Below are 535 nucleotides of genomic sequence, written 5' to 3' on the forward strand. Positions count from 1 at the left end.
AGGGGGAGGTGGGGAAGGGGCAGGTCTAAAGCTTTGGGGTATTTTGGGGTAGTTTCAGTGCTGGGTTTTGGAGGAGGGGGAGGCAGTTGTGGTGCAATTACTTTTTTAGGCTCAATATTTTCATCATGGGGTGAAAAAACCCACCCAAATAAATGGCACTTTACAGCTAATGGGCCTTTTCTCTTCTTGGTTGTGTCCCAAGTGGCTTTAGCCCCTCTGGAGCTGGAATGCTGCTGGGTTCTCCCTGGATGGGAACGATGTTGGTGACCGTGCTTGGAGACTGGGATGTGCTGGTGGCTCTCGGTGCCAGCAGAAGCAGGGGATCAGGGAACGATCTTGGCATGAAGCAGCCCTGGCCCACATGGATGTGGGGTGTGAGGATGGAGCAATGCCCCAAATCCCCCTGTGGGGGGTAGAATGGGCTTTGGGTTATTTGGGGTGAAATATTTATGGCCAGAATCGCACCCAAAACTGACAAATACCTTTATTTTGTGGAGTCCTTGTGGTGTTCCAGTGCCTGGCACGAAGCTCCTGC

The sequence above is a fragment of the Nestor notabilis genome, unplaced genomic scaffold, assembly GCF_000696875.1.
Source record: "Nestor notabilis isolate BGI_N333 unplaced genomic scaffold, ASM69687v1 scaffold17324, whole genome shotgun sequence".
Taxonomy (NCBI): domain Eukaryota; kingdom Metazoa; phylum Chordata; class Aves; order Psittaciformes; family Psittacidae; genus Nestor; species Nestor notabilis.